The sequence below is a fragment of the Terrapene carolina genome, unplaced genomic scaffold (assembly GCF_002925995.2).
Source record: "Terrapene carolina triunguis isolate 2854851 unplaced genomic scaffold, T_m_triunguis-2.0 Scaffold96, whole genome shotgun sequence".
NCBI classification, from domain to species: domain Eukaryota; kingdom Metazoa; phylum Chordata; order Testudines; family Emydidae; genus Terrapene; species Terrapene triunguis.
The window spans coordinates 12,004,969-12,025,897 of NW_020664447.1; the positions used below are offsets into that span (position 1 = coordinate 12,004,969).

The 20,929-nt window shown below is 41.2% G+C and overlaps 1 protein-coding gene across 4 annotated transcripts in view; it reads left to right on the plus strand.

Moving 5' to 3' along the window:
- Positions 1 to 20,929, plus strand: part of IMMP1L (inner mitochondrial membrane peptidase subunit 1) — a 72,464-nt gene that overhangs the window by 14,364 nt on the left and 37,171 nt on the right. For 3 of the 4 annotated variants that reach the window (XM_024194950.2, XM_024194949.2, XM_024194951.2), the window contains one exon: positions 11,475 to 11,516. The exons of the other annotated variant lie outside the window; for it this stretch is intronic. The gene's annotated coding sequence lies outside the window, so the exon portion shown is untranslated. The remainder of the gene's footprint in view (positions 1 to 11,474; positions 11,517 to 20,929) is intronic. 4 annotated transcript variants of the gene reach the window in all.

A 20,929-nucleotide genomic window follows, 5' to 3' on the forward strand; every position in this document is an offset into this window, starting at 1 on the left:
AAGCAGGAAACCTTGATTTAAATAATCAATTTTAATTTTGTTTTGCATTTGTAATATTTTAGTTGTTTTCCTAAAGAAAGATTGGTTCTTGTTTGTTGTTAACTATTAACATATTGATTTGCAACTAAATATAGACTTCATATTAAATTTGGTGGTGGCATTTTTTTTTGTTTTTGTTTTTTGCTAAACAGGAAAATACACTAATGTACATGCATTTATATATAGTCAATTATATAGCTTAACTCACATTCAGAGTCTTAATTTTTACATTTTTTACCACGTTAGAAAATGGTGAATGGATATAATTCTTATTTACTAGATGATTAATTTTTTACTTGTGATTTGTGACAAGCTGTATTTGGATGGAAAACCAGCATTTTAATTGTTTAATTGTTTAATTTAAATGTTATGGATACACAACAAAAAAGTTTTTCAAAACATGAAGTGATTGTCTCTGGGTCACTATGTCCTTTAGGATTTTAGAACTAGTAGATCTCATCCACTCTCACCTATTTTTTTTCATAGATTGGAAGAAGAAATCAAGCTTTCTTGCTTTTTCAACTCCCAATTGGTTTCTTAGCGTTGAATAAACTAAAATGAAAAAAATATTCTCTAACTGGAGAAGAGGCTATTTCTGTCAAAAGATGGTCTCGTACTTCAACAGACTCTGGTTTCAGGTGCTTAGCCAGTGACTACCATCAGTTCAGTAGTCTGAATATTTTTAAAATTTGTCTGCAAACATGTACTATTTAATGTTTTGTTTTAATTTCTATTATTTTAATAGATTATAAGAAGTTAAGGCCTTATCCTAGGTTATCATAATTTCAAATTGAATTTTAAATAGGCATTTAAAAAAAAAACCCTGTATTTACATTTAAAAAAAAAATTCAATTGTTATTTATCTACCCTATATACTTGTATCATCATTATTCAACTCCTCCTTAAGGTAAATAATACCAGTCGTTTCAATCACGCCATATGACAGTTATTCTATGCCCGTAATAGTTTACTGAACCCCGTCTATTTCTGCTATATTCTTTTTGTGATGAGATGAGCAGAACTGAACACAGAATTCCAAGTGAGGATGTGCCAATGATTTATATAATTTCATTATATTTTCTGTATTACTTTCCATCGCACTTTATATATCCTAAGCCTGGTCTGCACTAGGAGGTTATGTCGAATTTAGCAGCGTTAAATCGAATTAACCCTGCACCCGTCCACACAACGAAGCTATTTAGTTCGACATAGAGGTCTCTTTAAATCGATTTCTGTACTCCACCCCGACGAGGGGAGTAGCGCTAAATTCGACATGGCCATGTCGAATTAGGGTAGGTGTGGATGGAATTCGACGCTAATCGCTCTGGGAGCTATCCCACAGTGCACCACTCTGTTGACGCTCTGGACAGCAGTCCGAGCTCGGATGCTGTGACCAGTCACACAGGAAAAGCCCTGGGAAAATTTGAATTCCTTTTCCTGTCTGGCCAATTTGAATCTCATTTCCTGTTTGGACATCGTGGCGAGCTCAGCAGCACTGGCAACGATGCAGAGCTCTCCAGCAGAGGTGACCATGCAATCGCAGAATAGAAAGAGGGCCCCAGCATGGACTGATCAGGAAGTCTTGGATCTGATCGCTGTGTGGGGCGATGAGTCCGTGCTTTCAGAGCTGCGATCGAAAAAACGGAATGCGAAGATCTACGAGAAGATCTCCAAAGCCATGACGGAGAGAGGATACAGCCGGGATGCAACGCAGTGCCGCGTGAAAATCAAGGACCTGAGACAAGGCTACCAGAAGTCCAAAGCGGCAAACGGACGCTCCAGATCCCAGCCCCAGACATGCCATTTCTACGAGGCACTGCATTCCATTCTAGGTGCGGCCGCCACCACTACCCCGCCACTGACTGTGGACTCTGACTATGGGGTATTGTCGACGGCCGCTTCCTCGGAGATGTTCGCGGACGGGGAAGATGAGGAAGGAGATGAGGAGGACGTGAAAACAGTCACTCCACCCCTGCAGACTGCTCAAGTACCAGACGGCTCTCATTCCCAAAGTTTTGATAAGTCCTTTCCTTCACTCCAAAAGCACCTCACCCAAGCCCCCGTCCCAGTGTCATCCCCTACCTGTGTAGTTGTTAATAAAAAATACGTTTCTTTTAATTACTGTTTCCGTCAGGTTCTTTTAGAGGAGAGTGTGTTTGAAGGGGGGAAAAGGGGTTGGTAATTGGAGAGGACAGTCACCTTTACCAGGGTACAGACACGGGGGCAGGTTCAGCAGCAGGTGAATAAACTACAGACACACACATTGCAGTCACTAGGCACCCTGGTCAGTCTGGGAGGTGGTTTTCATGTTCTGTGTGGGGGGGCTATGTGAGTTTGTGGCAGGGGAGGGTGGTTACAGATCTTATGCAGCGGTCCTTAGCCTGGATGACAGAACCACGCAGCAGGGGATCTGTAACCGTCCTCCCCCGCCACAAAGTCACATAGCCCCCACACACAGAGTCCCGAAAAGGGGGGGTGGCAGGCTCCGTTGAAACAACCAGTCCACCACTGCGGACCGCTCTAGGAGCAGGAACCTGTAATTCCTCGAGTTTAGAAGCGTCCTTTCCATCACTACACCCGCTCCCCACCACAGTCTGCATCCCAGTTTCAACCCTTTACCACGAAACCCTTAATAAAGAAAACGGTGTTAATGAACAAAGTTCCATTTATTTTATTTTTAAAGGTGTGTTGGAAGGGGGGCAACAGGGTGAAGGGGGTATGTAACTGGAGAGGATAGTCAACATTAAGTGGGTAAAGAAACGGGGGCAGGTTCAGCTTCTCTTTAAACAAACTTAATAGTCACAAGTTACCCCGCTCACTCTGGAACCTAGCTTTCAAAGCCTCCCGGATGCACAGCGCGTCCCGCTGGGCTCTTCTAATCGCCCGGCTGTCTGGCTGGGCATAATCAGCAGCCAGGCGTTGTGCCTCAACCTCCCACCCCGCCATAAACGTCTCCCCCTTGCTCTCACAGAGATTGTGGAGCACACAGCAAGCTGCAATAACAATGGGGATATTGGTTTCGCTGAGATCAGAGCGAGTCAGTAAGCTTCTCCATCTCCCCTTGAGACGTCCAAAAGCACACTCCACCACCATTCTGCACTTGCTCAGCCGGTAGTTGAAGGGTTCTTTTTCACTGTCCAGGGCGCCTGTCAAGGCTGTATCCCCACTTTGAACTTTAGGGTACAAATGTAGGGGCCTGCATGAAAACCTCTAAGCTTAACTACCAGCTTAGCTTTGGTCCCGCTGCCACCATCTCAAGAATCCCCTCCCTGGGAAGCCTTGAGAACCCTTTCACCAATTCCCTGGTGAACACAGATCCAAACCCCCTTGGATCTTAAAACAAGGAGAAATTTACCGTCCCCCCTCCTTCCTCCCACCAACTCCTGGTGAATACAGATCCAAACCCCCTTGGATCTTAACACAAGGAGAAATCAATCTGGTTCTTAAAAAAGAAGGCTTTTAATTAAAGAAAAAGGTAAAAATCATCTCTGTAAAATCAGTATGGAAAATACTTTACAGGGTAATCAAACTTAAAGAGCTCAGAGGACCCCCCTCTGTCTTAGGTTCAAAGTACAGCAAAACAAAGATAAACACTCTAGTAAAAGGTACATTTACAAGTTGAGAAAACAAAGTAAATCTAAGACGCCTTGCCTGTCTTTTTACTTACAAGTTTGAAATAGGAGAGACTTGTTTAGAAAGATGGGGAGAACCTGGATTGATGTCTGGTCCCTCTCAGTCCCAAGAGCGAACAACCCCTTAAACAAAGGACACACACAAAAGCCTTTCCCCCCCCAAGATTTGAAAGTATCTTGTCCCCTTATTGGTCCTTGGGGTCAGGTGTCAGCCAGGTTACCCGAGCTTCTTAACCCTTTACAGGTAAAAGGATTTGGAGTCTCTGTACACAGAGAGCTGTTACCCTTCCCTTTATAGTTATGACAGCGCCTGTATAGGGCTTCATGAGCCAGGGCATTAGCGGGTAGGCTGGGTCCCCGAGGATCACTATAGGCATCTCCACATCCCCAACAGTTATTTTGTGGCCCGGGAAGTAAATCCCTTCCTGCAGCCGTCTAAACAGACCAGAGTTCCTGAAAACACAAGCGTCATGAACCTTGCCCGGCCATCCGACGTTGATGTTTGTAAAATGTCCCCTATGGTCCACCAGTGCTTGCAGCACCATTGAAAAGTAGCCCTTTCTGTTAATGTACTGGCTGGCCTGGTGCTCCGGTCCCAGGATAGGGATGTGAGTTCCATCTATAGCCCCACCGCAGTTTGGGAATCCCATCGCGGCGAAGCCATCTATGATGACCTGCACGTTTCCCAGGGTCACTACCTTTGAAAGCAGTAGCTCAACGATTGCGTTGGCTACTTGCATCACAGCAACCCCCACGGTAGATTTGCCCACGCCAAAGTGGTTCGCGACTGACCGGTAGCTGTCTGGCGTTGCAAACTTCCAGAGGGCTATGGCCACTCGCTTCTGGACAGTCAGGGCTGCTCGCATCCGGGTGTCCTTGCGCTTCAGGGCAGGGGACAGCAACTCACAAAGTTCCAGGAAAGTTCCCTTACGGATGCGAAAGTTTTGCAGCCACTGTGATTCATCCCAGACCTGCAGCACTATGCGGTCCCACCAGTCTGTGCTTGTTTCCCGGACCCAAAATCGCCGTTCCACAGCATCAACATGACCCATTGCCACCATGATGTCCACGGCGCAGGGTCCCGTGCTTTCTGACAGGCCTGTGCCACTCTCAGACTTAATGTCCTCACCGCGCTGCCGTAGCCTCCTCGCCCGATTTCTCAGCATCTGCCTCTGAAAAAGGTGGATGATAAGGTGCGAGGTGTTGACAACAGCCATAACTGCAGCGATGGTCGCAGCGGGCTCCATGCTCGCAGTGCTGTGGCGTCCGCATTGTCACTCACCAGAAAAGTGCGCGAACTGATTGCCCGCCGGCGCTTTCAGGGAGGGAGGGCGGGAGTGACGGTTGAATGACGACAGTTACCCAAAACCACCCTCGACACATTTTTTTTCCCCAGCAGGCATTGGGGGCTCGAAGCAGAATTCCAATGGGCAGCGGGGACTGCGGGAACTGTGGGATAGCTGCCCACAGTGCACTGCTTCCAGTGTTGACGCTTGCCCTGTTAGTGTGGACTCACAAAGTCGAATTACTGTTCTTAGTGTGGATACACACGTTCGACTTTGTAATATCGGTTCCACTAATTCGATTTAAGTAAAATCGAACTACTCTCGTAGTGTAGACATACCCCTAGTAATTTGTTTGACTTCTTGACCACTGCTACATATTAAGTCCTAATCTTTTTCTTGAGCTGATATTGTTAATAGAACCCCAGGGGTGGCATGTTTGTAGAAATTTTGGTGGTGCCCAGAACCCGCCCCTTCCCAAACTCCGCCCCCCCAAACTCCGCCCACCACCTGCCCAAGGCTCTGGGAGGGAGTTTGGGTGAGGGAGGAGGTCTGGGGTGCAGGCCCTAGGCTGGGGCAGGGGATTGGGGTGCAGGGGTGAGGGCTGTGGGGTGTGGCTGCAGATGAGGGGTTTGGAGTGTGGGAGGGGCTCAGGGCGAGAGTAGGGGTGTAGGGGGTGAGGGCTCTGGCTGGGACTGGGGATAAGGTGTTTGGGGTGCTGGAGGGGTTAGGGTAGAGGGTTGAGGGTGCGGTGGGGGGGTGAAAGCTCTGACAGGGTGTGGGCTCTGGGATGGGGCAGAGTTGGGGATCAGTTTGGGGTGCAGGCAGGCTGCTCTGGGACAGGGGCCAGAGAGGAGGACTCCCCCAAGCTCTTTCCCTGCCGGCAGCAGCAAGCTCTGGGCGACGAGCCCCCCTTTCCCGCCCTCCCCCATCAGCACACTCACCCCCACAATTGTCACTGCATGTGCTCCTAGGGTCCCTCTCAGGTCCAGGAATCTCCCTCGCCTTACTCGTGGTGAGTGCCAAGGGGCGCTGCGTGCGCTTCCTCCCCTGCTGTTGCCCCTGACTGTAGCCTCACTGGGGGTGAGGGATGGGGCTGCCTCCTTGCCCAGCATGGGGCAGGAGCGGTGACTGCGGGCAAGGGGGTCCCCTGTGCTGCTGGAGGGTCCCATTGGAAAAGGGAAGGGTCTGAGGGGGAAGGGCAGGCTCAGAGTCAGTCTGCCCTGGCAGTGGAGATGGGGGGCACTAGGACCCTGCGGCAGCAGTTGCTGCCGGGAGGCAGCACATGGAAGAGACAGGGACACTGCTCCAGGGGCCCGGGAAAGGCGGGCGGTGGCAGCAAGTCGGGGCCAGGGGACACCCAGGGAAGGCGTGGGGGGGCTGCAGGTGGGGCCGGGGGGGACACCTGGCCCCAAGTATTGCTGGACTTAGACCCCTGGCTCTGAATATTGCTGGTGCCCGAGCGCCACGTGCTGGTATCCGAGCACCTCGCGGCCTATGTTAAGAACCCAACTTTAGTAGCTCAATTATTTAATTGTGAATTAGTTTGTATTTGTCACTAGTGAATTCATCTGCCATCATGTTGCCTATTTGCCTAGTTTGGGGAGGTCATCCTGAAATTCTCACTCTTCTCTGGTCTTGATTAACCAGAATAACTGTGTCTTCTGAAAATGCTCTCTACTCCATCCTCTTTCCAGGTGATTAATAAAGACATTGTATTGCTAGTGTGTATAAGACAGTTAAAGGGAACAGAGTTAGACTAATTATAACACTATTTTACATACAAATATAACTGAGTGGGGGAGGACCCAGTAACAACACTAATTTCCTTCCCCGCCCCCCCGCACCTCCCCCCCCACCCCGACCAGTTAAAAAGTCATTTACACTTTTAGTGTGGATGGGACTTAATCATGTTCTTGCAACTACACATTTTAACCAGATAACCAGTTCACTGGCAGTTACATTTATAATGTACAAAGGTCTTAACACAGTTATAGAACTTCATATGAAAAAGAGTTGAAATATAGATGCCGCTAGGCATGACAGATAACTTATGCTAGCATGCAGTTATACTTTTTAATATGGACTGGTTATACTTTTAATATGAGCTATGGCCTCAATTATCTTCAGCTAAGTTTTCTTTTAAACACACAGGGTCATGTGACCTTGGCCAACAGGAGAACCTCAGCGGCCAACTTGGATACATAAATCGAGCACTTCCTTCAGTTTTTACAGTTTGGTCAAAACATTGTTTAAAAGACTTTTCTAATTTTTTTAATTTTGTGCTCACTCACCCTCCCCCTACCAGATCTGTGTCGTGCACTGGGTTAGTTAACAGCAGAAGAGCAGAGAAATGTACCTTAAATGCTCTACTAAGTATGGGAAATACTTAAATGTTTCAGATATAGGCCTCTCTGTCTTCAGTGTGGTACATGATCAAAGTCATCTTTCAGATCTGCATTAAGACATATTTTGTTTGGATCACGTCATACGCAATAGCCAGCTGGTCAACAACTTCTCATCCATAATTGCTATGAACACTGAGCACTCTCCCAACTTCCTGAGCAGGCTAACACTGTACCTTAGGAAGATTGCCACTTACTGACCATCTTCTCTCTTCTTTGTCTTTTCTCTGTATTTTATTCTATTATGGTCCTTTTTTTGTTTTCAAAAGGGGTGTGTACTAAGCCCCACTCTTCTCTTGGACATAGGTGCCTAAGTCCAGATTACAAGGAGGCGGCTGTCTGCTTAGCGATTCAGAAACAGGAACTCGCTGCCTGCAGTCAGGTGGCTTAGGCGTCTAAAGCATTTCTTGCAGGAATGAGTTAGATGCTTGCCTCACTGCACACAAAATAGCTGGAGGAGGAGCCCACTCTAATTTTTAGCGCAGTGGTTAGAGCACTCACGTGGGATGTGGGAGACCCAGGTTTAATTCTCCCTCTCTCTAGTAGAAGGGATTTGAACGGGGGGGGGGGGGTCTTCTCTTCTCAGGAGAGTGTGCTGACCACTGAGCTATGGGATATTCTGATGTGGGAAAATCAGTCTCTTCTGTTGAAGCTATTCTAATGTGGGAAAATAATGAAAGAGTGATTGGAGCAGGGGAACTGGACTGTGGGTCTCCCACCTCCCAGGTGGATGCCCTAAGGCTAAGCACAGGACTACAGAGTCCTTCTCACACTCTCTCTGTCCCAATGACTGTTTATCCACTGTGGAACAGTCATTCGGCAAGAGGGAGAGAGAGAGAATGACTCTATAGCCTGATGATTAGGACACACCCCTGGGAGGTAGGACACCTCAGCTCTAGATACTGTGTGTGTGTGTGTGTGTGTGTGTGGTTGTTCTGAGGGTTGGTGGGTTTTTTTAGGGGTTCCATTCTTGTATTATTTTTTTGACATATTCCAATATAATTTGCCTTTTAACCTGTGTAATGCACATACAGCTTTGGATAGGCAGCTAAATAGCTAAAGTAAAAATTAAAAAGCCACTTACAGCGATCAGAGGCTAATGATGTTTGGCTATTACCAACCTGAGCCAGATTTGAACTACAGATGGATTATTTTAAATATCTAATTTCCGAACATTAGTAAGGATTCACTTCATTCTGTGGTCTTCATATGGCATGAAAGATAAGCGGTGATCCAAATTTGAATAAAATACTACAATGCATTTTGTTCTAAATCTGTATGTCCAGTTTATTTTCAGTAGTATTTCTCTCTGCTTGGTGTATGTACGGGATAGATAATTAGAAAACTGCATTGTCATCAATGGCATTCCTGTTCATAATCTTCTTACTGGTGTCTGCCATTATATTCAAAAGCTTCTTCCCTCATCAGTTCTGGAATGTGATAGCAATAGACTGTACTGATTAAAGTTTTATAGTCACCAAATCAGATTAGCTGTTGAGTCACCTGACTAGGTAGGGCTAGTAGTCATGTGATGCAGCTCCCTGCTGTATTCATGCTGTGAGCTGAAACAAGGTAGTTTGCTTCCTTAGATGTTCCTAAGTATCTAACAGCATGGGTCAGGGATTATGATTGCAAAGAAGATGGCTTCATTTTCCTGATCTTTATACTAGCCAGAATGGGATGGGTTTGAAAGTCTAGTATCTTCAGGCCAGCAGCCAACAACTAGAAAGACTATTTAATCCTGGAAGTTCAGACACTGAAAGATTTGGTGTTGTCTTAATATGTAAAAATAATAATAATAATTAATAATAAGCTGACAAACCATTCAATTGAAAAATGCTTAGATTTGTGTTTCTGTAAGAGATACCAATACGATTTGCTTTGGAAAGCATTTGGATGCTCACTGTATGCTTCTCTGTGGGGATACTTGACAGCAATAATAATTTGGATCTATGCTGAATTTAAACAGCTTTTTAAAATTTAAAATGAATACATACATTGTGGGACATCATGTTTTATGCTATGTATTACTGTAGCATAAGCATGCTGTATATCATATATTATAAAGAATAATTGTTGGCTGAATAAATGCAGAACCTGAAAACAGTGATTACTAAAATAACCATTGTAATTTCTGTACAAATATTAAATATGCAATATATTTGTGACTTTCAGTCAAATGGTAGATCCATAAAAATGTACAGTATTGTACTTGATGCACGTGGAATACTTAAGGTCGTAATGAAATATAAGTTGAGCAGCACTGAGATACCATAGTGATAAGCACCTTAGAAATTGGAAAAGTAATTGAAAGAAAATATCTTCAGTATATTTATTATAAGAAGAGATGAGATGTATAAATCTTAATTTTGTAAAGTTAATATTTATATAGTCTCAACATATGACCACAAATGAGAAGGGTTTGAAAAAAACAAAGGAAAATGTTTCTGATGACACCTGGGCCTGATCCTGCAGTGTGCTCCATGCAGGGGTCTTCCCAGGTGAACCTCACTGAAGAATTAGGATCTAGAAATGAGAAAGGGCTTGATTTTCTCGAGTGCTGAGTATCTACAACTCCATTTGCAGTTAATGAGGAGCTGAGGCAGATAAAAATTGATTATTTAAAAACATAAAAATTAGATTTTTAAAATTAAATAAATTTCTCATTTTTAAAATAAACATATTTGAAATTGTCAACCTATGTTATGGCCTTAACTCCTTATCTATTAAAATAATTTAAACTAAATACAAAAATATTGTTAAGTAGACCATAGATGCTGCCAAGTTTTAAAGAAAGTCACTGAACTGGTAGAAATCACTGTCTAAGCACCTGGAACCAGAGTTTGTTGAAGTGCTAAACCAGATTTTGACAGCAATAACCTCTTCTGTAGTTACAGAGAGAATAATTTCTTCACTTCATTTTATTCAACTAGTTCAGTTCAATGGCTAGAAACCAATTGGGAGTTGAAAAAGCAGGAAAACTTACTTTTCTTCTTCCCATCTATGATGAAAACTAGGTATGAAAGGATGAAATCTACTAGCTCCAAAATATTGAAGGACATAGTGACCAGAAGTAATCAGTTTAATTTACTAACTTTAACAAATGAGTTAGTTTGAAATGCAAAACATGTTTTAATAAACTTTTTTATAAACTTTTTTGATGTTTCTAGCATATTTAAGCTTGTTTTAGTTAACAAAAAAGTGTGAATTTTAATTAAATTTTCATCCAAATAAAGCTTGTCATAAATCACAAGTAAAAAATAAATAAACTAGTAAATAAGACATGCATCATTCATCATTTTCTAAAACAATAAAATTGTCAAAGTTAAGAATCTGGATAAATGCTGTACATGCTACATAATTGCTTAAATAATGTGCATAGATACAGTGCATCCTGGTGAGCAAAAAGAAGCACCAAATTTAATGCATAGGCTATATTTAGTTGCAAATCAACACTTTCGAATGGTTACCAACCAGTGAGAATCATCCCTTCTTTAGGAAAATAACTAAAATGTACAAATGCAAAACAAGATTAAAATCAATTATTTAAATCAAGGTTTCCTGTTTCTGATTTAAATCATGATTATAACTGGTGATTTACTGTAATTTGCTGGCGACTTTAATCATCCTGCAAGGAGCTCTGAGTGTTCAGCACTTTTAAAAAACAGGTCCATTATTTCTGATACATAAAACACATATTAATATGGAATATAAATGAACCTTACAAAATTTTACTTGCCCAGAAGCAGTAAAATGTAGTCAGTTATTTCATCATCATCATCATCATCGTAATCATCATGGAAAGGGTGGGGAGCCGGTGAATTTTTGTGACAGTTTTGCAAAGATAATATTAATATATTTGAAAACATTATGATGCAGTACCAAAAATGTCCATGGACTAAATGCTAATTTGTGTTGCGGGTGGCTTCATGTGTGCATGTGAACACTTGGGGATGTTTTAAGATATGCAGGTAATATATAAATAATAACTAATATATGTATATCCATATAAATTTGTTTGAATGGTTGTGATTAGTATATGTATTTCACTTTGCAATGAATTCCCTAATGTAATACAAAATACCCATTATATTTATTTTGGGATTTTATTTTAGACTGTCCGAATCATCAGATATCTCTCTTATAAATGTGTACAGGTAAGAACAATCAATACTTAAGTACAGTATCTAGTTGCTGCTGTATCTTCCCAGGTGTTTTCTGCTATTGGGCAGGTTAGGAATTGACACAGTTGAGGTTTCGAAGAAATTGGGCCCTAAGGGTTGTGTTTTGCTTTTCATGTTGTCACAGACTGAGTCTGTACTGATCATCTGTCTTTCCATTAAAAATCAGCCATCTCAGTAAGTGCTGGAGTATGGACAGTACTAATAGAGTTCTTCGGCACTACAGCCAGCATTTTATTGGAAAGTGTGTTTTTGTTGGTCATCTCCAGGCCAGAGTGAGACCTGGATGCTGCCAAATACTTACGCTGGAGATCTGAGGGCTGCCCAGATCCTCACAAGTAATTGGTTGCTTATGATGTGATCACTTTCAAAACTTTTTTCAGGTTCCTGTTTCTCATTGCTTGTTGAATTATTATTTTTTCTACAGAGATTCCCTGTGGAGAGCTGCCCATCTATTTTACATTATCCAGAAACAAACAGTAATGCTTCAGATGGTGGTATAGCTCTACAGTAATTTCTAAATTAAAAAAAATCTTTATAACAAAAATCAATTGAAGAAGCAATCCATGGACACTTTAGTACAGGGGTGGGCAAACTGCGGCCCTGGGGGCCACATCCGCCCCTTCAGACGTTTTAATCCGGCCCTCGAGCTCCCTCTGGGGAGCGGGGTCTGGGGCTTGCCCCACTCCACATGTGGCATGGCTCCGCATGGCTCCTGGAAGCAGAGGCATGTGCTCACTCAAGCTACTATGCGGAGGGGCAGCCAGGGGGCTCCGCATGTTGCCCTTGCCCCAAGTGCCACCCCCACAGCTCCCATTAGCTGGGAACTGTGGCCAATGGGAGCTGCAGGCGCAGCGCCTGTGGACAGGGCACCATGCAGAGCTGCTTGGCCGCACCTCCACGTAGGTGCCAGAGGGGGGACATGCCGCTGCTTCCGGGAGCTGCTTGAGGTAAGTGCCGCCCAAAGTCTGCACCCCTAACCCCCTCCTGCACCTCAACCCCCAGCCCTGATCCCCCTCCAATCCTCTGAATCCCTCGGTCCCAGCACAGAGCACCCTCTTGCACCCCCAACCCCTCATCCCCAGTCCCACCCCAGCTGGAGCACCCACCATCCCCAGCCCGGGGCCCCTTCCTGCACCCTGAACTCCTCATTTCTAGCCCAACCCCAGAGCCCGCACTCCCACCTGGAGCCCTCACCCCCTCCCGCACCCCAACCCCCAATTTCGTGAGCATTCATGGCCCACCACAAAATTTCCATACCCAGATGTGGCCCTTGGGCCAAAAAGTTTGCCCACCCCTGCTTTAGTGAATATAGTACTGTGACAGACAGTAGGCCGCCTGAGTCCAGATTAAAGTTGAATGTAATTTTTTTTTTTTAGAGAGGAACAGAAGTATTTTTCTCACAGCAATTTTGCCATCTGCTGAAGTTTCCCTTCTGCCAGACTGAAATTTTCCTAAATAGGGATCTGATCCTGCACCCATTGAAGCCAGTGATGAATCTCCCACTGACTTCAGTGGTGCAGGATCCTATTGTTCATATACTAGATGTGGGAGTCCATCTTTCTGTTACCCAGTAGAATTGGTGCACTGTCTGTAAAATAAAAATTTTAGTTTCTAATATTTAATGTGTTTTTACAATCAACTCCTATTGGATGTGGAATATGGAATCTGTATTGCCAGTGTCACAAATTGTTGTTTTTCAGCAGATTAATTTTCAATAGCAGGGTCTAACATGACAGTTTTAAATTTAGCAACATAAAATATATTAGCTGAGATGCAGGAAGTCCTCAGGTTGGAGTGGACTAGGTCAACTATGGTAATTAAGTGGAAATAGCTCAAAAGTAGATAATAAAATTAGTTAGTCCAAATATTATTTATTTCTTCCAGCACAATGAATTTTGACCTTGTCATTATGGGTGCTGTGAGAATTCCCCCCCCCCCCTTATAGAGTAATATGTATATTTCTTCTAGAGAGACAAGCAGTGATGCCCTAATAAAATGTTGATTCAGACTGGATAAGCTGAACAGTAGGGTAAACATGACTGTGAAAATCTTGGATTGGGAAGGCAAAGGTATTGGTATGAAGTCAGACTGTTTATGGACTTGGGACAGAGTTGTTTGAGAACTATGTCTCATTGTTTAGAGATACGTTTGGTTTATGCACATGTGCAAGTAGTGACAAATACAAGGACAGTTGTGGGCCTACCATATCCCATCAGATGTTTAAAATATGGATTCCCATAGATGTATATGGCTAGACACATTATATTTCTTTGTCACAAGAAATAAAACAAATCTTATTCAGTGTGGTACAAAATCATGCAGCAAGTGCTAATCCCAACCAAGTTGGACTGAGGTAAGCTACCAGCATATTTGTAGGATGTTATCTACTATGTGAACACATTATTTGGCACTTTGAGATGTCATCACCTTAGTAAGCCAGTAGCATCCAGATATTCAGTCTCAATCTGCATATTCAAATAGCTAAAAGAATAGGCTACCACCAGGCTTCCTGATGGCCTGACCTTTTTAAATAGTTAGTAGTCAAAAATGCAATTTTCCATCAAGAACAGTTTCTATGGAGATTTTTGAGAAATCTGAATAATGGGTGTGGTAGTGAAAATGGAGGCATATGCTAACATTATTTCATGCATGGATGTGATCTCTTGTGGAGTTCCAGCAGCAGTCCTTGCAAATAGCACTGCTAGCCCTCTGCCAGCAGCTACAGCTGAGTATTATGCCTTGTTTATGTGGTTTAACCAATTTCCATACACGTTTTGTGGTACAAGTCACATTTGAGTCACACATACTATTTCTGTAGGCTTCTGATTTTTGGTTTTAACTGATAAACGGATATAACAGCCCTGATACAAAACTTTAAATCACTGTTTATCTAACTATAATAGCTTGGTGGCAGAGCAATTTAGGATTGTTAATCTTTATATGTCGGTGTATAGATGAAAAGTGATTTATAAAAATCATTGTTCCTATATATGTTAAATTGCATACCATATTGAGATTCTTACATACAAATTTATATTTATAACCAAAGGATTATCCTTTTAAGAACTAATATTTCTAAAAGGTTTGGGCAAACAATGTATTTAAAGAGTTATATCTGAAAAGTGATAATTGCTCTGTGCCTTCTCCCATGCTGGCCCCTCTGCACTGAATGCAAGGTCTGAGCAGGTCCACAACATCCCTACCATCTCCACATTCAAATCCCTTATGAAGATTTGAATAAAAGTTCAGGCCTTGCAGATCTGCTCAGGAATCTGTCCATGAATTGAGATGGCATGGAAGAAAAGACAGAGCAATTATAGATTTCTTTGATTAAACTTTTTTAATATAGTAATTCTTGTAAGCTTTACTGTTTGGTTATAAGTCTATATTTGTATAAGGAGCTTAGTGAGATATGTACTATAGCAATTCTTGGCACTTGTCTATCACTTTTCATCTTCAAGATGCTTTACAAAGATAAATAAGCACAACAAGCTTGTGACGTAAGTAAGTAAATATTATTTCATTTTTAAAGATGGGGTTACTGAAACAGGTTCTGATGTAGCAGCTTGCCTCAAGCTCACAGAAGTAGCTATGTCAGAGCTGGGAGAATTCAGGAGTTCCTGTGTACTGATCGCTAGATTGTTACCTCTCTTTTCAGATGGGACAGGTGATGTGATTGGAAAAACTTGCTTAACTTGTATACTGGCAACCACAACATGTCATCAAAGGTCCTTCATTTGTTTTTTATCTGTTTGCCTTTTTGTTGTAGTGGGGCACTTCTTTTCAGCACTGGAGGGAGTAAATTCTTATTTAGAATTTTCTGACTTTTGTCTAAAACTTTGCAAACACTTCATTCTGAGATCATCATATTTTCCCTACTTGCATTCCCTCTTTGAAAGGGAGATTATGTTTATAAGGACCGTTTTCTGGTCAAGAGGAGAAAGGCAATGACCTGCCCTCAGACAGATTTTTGTATTGTTATGAAAATCGTTTGGCAGAAGTTCTTGAGCAACAAGCTTCCATCATCCCTCCTTGATGAACTGAGGCTCCAGCAGACTTGGAAGTAAGAGGCAGCTTCTGGACTTGACATTTTTATGCTGTTGCCAGACCACTGGGCCTATTCTGCAAACCAGATTTTTAACATCTTGGGCATAAAAGACATTACATTCAGAAACAATAAACCCCTGTAGGGGGATTGTAGACCCCTCTGGCATGTACACAGTTTGTTTTTTAGAGTTGTTTTTTTCTAAATGGTCTGTTTGTTTGTTTTTTCAGGCAAAGTTACTAAATTCAATGAATTACGGTAACGTTTTTTCAGGCTCCAAAAGCCATACATGTGATATGTTTTCATTTGGTTTTTACAAATTCAAGGGATAAATAGGTTTAAAATAAAGTTCAGAATATCCTAAGTTCAAGAGGCCTGAGGGAGCGAATGCCTACTCCATTTTTATTAGACAACCTGTGTTTGGCTGTATAATATATACTTTATAGTTCAATCTGTTTAAAAAATTCTCATGTAGTATTTCAGCTTTTCCTTTATGGTCCCATCCTAGATTTTTGTGAAGTCTCCATGTTAAATATGACGTGCAGAGCCCTATCGATGTACAGTTCCTCTCAATTTGTAATTGGGTCAGTGGTGTAGTGGCTGGTGAACTGGGAATGTGCATGTGGGATCCTTAGATGGGCAGAAATCTTACGCAGCCAACCACTGCTCTTCCTCCTCCCTAAAAAAGATTTTAAAAGTATAATTTATTGTGAGCATAAAATATAGCAAGCTAAATAGTCCACTTCGGAGCAATCCATGATTGTAAACTCTGAAGAGACAAGATAATCACTGACACGTTTCTGTACTTTGTACAAGGCTGGTTGTATCCTACTGTGAATATGACACTGAATAGTGTTAGTACTATTCTGTACATAAAAATTGCAGCCAAGGATGAATATAAGATTAAGGGTATAAGTGTTTTGCAGTAATAGGATGTCTAATATTGCATGTATTAACTATTTGACATAACTTTAATTTTGGAATTTGAGTAATTTCCTACACTAAAATACAGGCACATATCTTGCAAGCTGCTAAATGCTCTCCTTTTCCATTGAAATGTATAAGAGTTGCGGGTACTCAGCACCTTGCAGAGCAGGACCCTTCTAATCACTGTGCTAAATTTGAGAAAGGTGCCTGTACTTCATTTGATTCACTAAGTAGTCAGTTTTCTCACCTATTATTGTGTCAGCTGCATTTTTTACTTGAAAAACATCAAATTAAATAATAGTTTATGCTGGCTTTTATTTTAGTTCATGCATTTAAAAACTGAAACTCAGATAAAAAGAGAGTTTCAAAATAAATTCAGTATATTATTTATGAGTGGAGCAACACATTAGCATTGAGTTCACAATAGATCATATCGCTTTTATTCCATCTTACAAGCTTAGCAGCACAAACAGAATAATCAACATATTATTTGGCTGTCATCTGCTGAACAGAAACCAGAGATCACAAGGAGGTTTTCCCTAGCTGCAGTGATGGCCTTTTTGTTCCAAGTCCCCATCTGGGAGGGCCATGGTGTGTTATCATATGGAACGCGGGGTTTTCTGTAATCTGCTTAGCTGCACTGCAGTTTGAATCTTCATTCCATGTTTGTGTAATTTATAATTTTAATGAGACCATGGCTCTTGTGGGCTTTGAAATATATTAAAAGCTCTTTTGTGCATATGCTTTTGTTCTTGCTTAATAGGCTCAGTGTATTTAAAACTGATGAATTTTTATTCATAGATTTGGATGTCTGGGGATTAACTTAGACTGAATATCATTGCACTCATCTATTGATGTTTGGAAAGTACTTTTTTTTAATACCTGTATCCATAAGTAGAGAACAACATACAGAATTTGTGTTTATATAAAAAAAACAGAAATAACACTATTATGAAAATTTGCAGCCACGTGATAAAATATTGTTTTTAATTCTTTCTTATTATATAAACACAAAGCAGTTAAGTGTGGCATGGTTTGAGCAATTATTGTAAAAGTTGCATTATGAAGAATTAATTGTATGGTCAGAATCCATGAACATATGTCTGTTTTTATGTATTGAAAGCTTAATAGCAAAAAAGGCGCTTTGGGAAAGCTGTTAAAGTTTATGTAGGAAAGTAGCAGTATTATATGCTTTATTTGCATCCATCTTGTTATTTAGGTTACTTTTTGCAGATAAAATACAAAATGCAAATATTTTGATCACAGTGGGGCTTAGTGTAAAAAATCGAGATGGAGGTGGGGAATAATAGGCGCCTATATAAGAAAAAGCCCCTAAAACTGGGACTGTCCCTATAAAATCGAGACATCTAGTCACCATGGGGCTAGAATTTCACCCTTCATTTTACCTGTTAGCATTTGGCTTTTTGTAGCAAGAATATACATTTTTGCTTTATTAAATGAAACTGTAGTTAACTGAGAAAACCTCAGGTAAAGAATATTAAAGAGTCATTCATTAAGTCCCTGTTGCTATACCCCAATATTTCATTTTGAGATTCCTATATTTTTCAGGAAATGCTGAGGTCAGTCTTGTCTATGTTTGATTTGATTTTAAAGCTATGTTTAATAGCCACTCCCAATTTAGCACTCATTTACTCCTCGTCTTAATATATATATATATATTTTTAAATGTAGAGTACATTAAAGTTCTGAACCACCTCACTCCACTGATGACTTTAGTCAGGCCAGTGTTTGAGCTAAAACTAAATCTGCTAAAGCACTCAAAGTTTCTTCTATCCAGTTGGTTTTCATGATGGTGACTATGAAGTATTGTGTTTTAGTCCAATGGGGAGAATAAATCCAGGGTGAAATTTTCAAAAGTACCTAACGCTGAGTGTCTTAGGCCCTTTGAAGTCTATGATTTAGGTTCCATAGTCCCATAGACTTTCTAGGGCCTAAGTCACTTTTGAAAAATGGGGCTTAGATGCCTTTAAAATTTTTACCCTAAATACTCTCTCTCACCTCTAGAAAGTGCTGTTACTGAAAGCTGGACTAGAGATACTGTAATTACAGTAGGAGGGTAGGTAGTTGAAACTTGCCACTGTGTGACCATAATATGCTATCTTAGTCTTTATACAAATGGAGGCCTTCAGTAATGTCATTGGGGAATGGGCCACATTGTTTGTTTCCCAGCATCTTTAGGGTCCTTAGCCTGACATTTTGCAGTTTACTTCTAAGCAAATAGTTCAGTAGCACTGAGATCCCTAGCTTGCCATGAATGATCAGACCTCTGGTCAATCAAGTGAATACCCTATCTTCAACACAGTCCAATATATAGTATTATGGAGGAAGACACAATCTCTGGAATATACATAATCATTAGTGCAATGCTGTATGTGGTGGAGTGGGGTTGTTTGAGGATCCTATTTTACCCCTAGAAGGCAGTCAATGAGAATTGTTCTAAATACTGAAATCTTAATATGATGATGCAAGGTTTGTAAGATCAGATCCATTCTCATGTGAGCCAGTAGTCCTTACTCATATGGGTAGTTCCATCCACTCCAAAGGTTTGCTTTAAATGAGTGAGGGCTTGCAGGGGTAGACTTCTTGAAGTCACCTGAGGATGGAGTTGTGCTGCAAGGAAGGGTGAAAGAGTTGATGAAGAGTAACAGACAGCAAATCCTCCAAGATCTGCAAGTTTTGGGGGCTGAACCGTGTATGTGTCTGGATTTGAAATACAGTAGAGTCAAACCCTGTCCCCTACCTCATTGGAAAGACCTGTTGAAAACTTAATGAAGAGAATATCAGTTTTCCATCCCTTGGTCTTCTCTAGTGGGCTCTTCTGTCAGAGAGGACTGCCTGCTCATTATTTTGTAATCTTGCTTACTAAAGAAATCAGTGGAATGGGAAAAAAATCCATTTATCTCTTTTATTCTTGGAAGGAGTAACTAAACAGTACAGCTCTTCCATGTAACAAGGTATTCTAGGTGTTCTCTTTAATTTGATGAGTGATAAGTTTTAAAAAAAGTATCCATATTTTATATAGGACATATTTTCCTATTAAATGTGATGCACTACTTTCAGTTTTCCCAGCTCTTCTTGATCATGTAACATTAGGATCTCCTACAGGAGCCTGAGTATGAAAAAGAGTTTTTACACAAATTAAAATGATAGCCAGAATGTGGACCTGAATGTACCGTAATTAATAGACAGTTCAATTTTCCTTCTGTTTTCGTTAATGTACCTTCATTTTAAAAAAAGTCTAGTGTAACTTTTGTGAAAAATCACTGATGTGAGTTGTGATGTTACACTATACCTGGCCTACACACCTAAAGCTTAGGTCAACCTAGCTACATCCCTCTGAATAATTCACACCCTTAAGAGATGTAGTTAAGCTGACCTAAGCCCTGTTGTAGATACCGTTGACCTAGCTCTAGGGAGTAGATCTACTACAGCAACAGAAAAACACTCGTTGCTGGAGTAAATATCTACACTAGAAGAACTACAGCAGCATAGCTGCAGCGTTGCAGTTGTGCCACTGTAGTGCCTGTAGTGTAGACATACCCTGAGAAGAAAGGTGGGTAGCATTCTTTGTATTCAGGAAAAATTGATAATTTATCTCAATCAATAAGTAGTGTATGATTCATTTACAATAGAAGGAGAATATATAGATTTTTTTTAATCATAAAAATATGATCAAACATTTGTACTGTAATCCATAAAGCCTGTTTTAGGGAAATTATATTTAATTTAACTGTGTTTTATTGGCTGCTGCTTTATGTGCTTTCTGTATTTAAAGTATTGGCACAAAATGTTAAACATTTGTTTTACATAATGCCATTGGTTATAGGGAGATGTTGATTTCCTAATTTTATTATGTACATAGGCAATTGTAATCCAAGGTTACAGCAAACAAGATGTTAATTTCTAGACATAATCTATGTACTTTTCACTTAGAGTGTGACAGTTACAGAAGCAAAGAATAAAAAAGGAATAACATTTGTGCTATCCTCACAGGAGCTGTCAATAAAAGATGTAATAGGGGATTTAGGAATCTGGAAATGGCCAACTAATTTATGTGAATCTATTTTATTTCAGCTAGAAAGACCAAGCTCTGTTTCGTCTGTACTGCATATTGCAGAGCACAGGCTGTCTATAGAAAACCAGGCGGCTGCATATGGATAGTCCCTTGATATCATTCACTTGCTGTGTAATCTTATTATGCAAAGTTCTAATCTTCACCTAGAATGAATGCCTCTGGGTCAGAATATAGTCATATCAGGGTTTTTGAGGTCATGTTTTGTGATCCTTAGCTTATTCTTCTAAGTAGGGTTGGGATTTAAAGGGTATTCCCCAGACACTAGCAGAGATAGACAGCAGAACCTGCTGCCTTTTTGGAAGACAAGACCAACATGAG